We start from the raw sequence: 1164 nt of genomic DNA, 5'->3' as shown, positions 1-1164 counted from the left end.
ATGAAAGGAAAATTGCCCCTCCTTTTGCAGGATACACACACGCGGACACATACACACAAGCATACACAAGCATAAACACACACATACAAAATCAAACGCATACACACAAATGAAATCAAACACTCACACACACACACACACACACACACACACACGCACGCACGCACGCACGCACGCACGCACACACACACACACACACACACACACACACACACACACACACACACACACACACACACACACACACACACACACACACACATTTTATCTTTCTGTGCTATCACCGATGCGGCGTTTGACAAACTACTTGGCGCCATGTTTCATGTTTCTCGGTCTACCTGGAACTTGCTTCCCTTCTATTTTACCGTTTAGGCTCAGATTTTCTAATGTGTCCTTGCGGATTGCATGTTCGAGGTATTTGAGTTGATGTCGTCGGATCAATTCTAGAAGCTCGCGTCCCTGTCCGACTCTTCCGAAGATCTCCTCATTGGACACTCAGTCGGTGTAAGGGGTGCTCAGTAGAAACACGTTTCTGAAACCTCTATACTGCGCCGTTTCAGCCGTCAGTGTCCAGGACTCGCAACCATGTAGGAGAGACGTCCATGCAAAGGTTTAACGAGTCTGATTTTTATTTGCAGTAACAGCTTACGATCTGCTAGGGTGTTCCGGAGTTTGGAGAACGCATCTTTTGCTATTCTGCGTCTCATTTCCTTCTTGCAACGAGAAGGTGACAAGAGCTCCTAAATAATTGAAGGAGACCAGCTATATTTATATTTCTCCTTGTTTCAGTGGACAAGTTGGTGGGACCTCCGGCTTTGAAACCACCATGCATTTTGTTTTCTTTCTATTGACAAAGGGGCCAAGATGATCGCTAGCTTCCACAACAGCATCAAAAAACTTTTGAAGGCCATGAGAACTGTATCATCTGCATAACGAAGGTTGTTGATCTTGTAACTATAAATAACGATTCCCTCCTGACGATCTTCAATCTTGAAGAAGTCAAGTGACATCACACAACCTTGTTGGACATCGCTTGATGGAGAATTAGTTGTTCCGTGTGATATGCGGAATGCTGCAGGTTGATCCTGGTAGATCGATTGAATTAGTTTTATATATTTGTCATCTATCCAGATATTTACGAGGATTTTGAACAATTCTAAGTGG

This window comes from Penaeus monodon, chromosome 8, assembly GCF_015228065.2.
Source record: "Penaeus monodon isolate SGIC_2016 chromosome 8, NSTDA_Pmon_1, whole genome shotgun sequence".
Taxonomy (NCBI): domain Eukaryota; kingdom Metazoa; phylum Arthropoda; class Malacostraca; order Decapoda; family Penaeidae; genus Penaeus; species Penaeus monodon.
Note: the sequence above shows the minus strand (reverse complement) of the source record.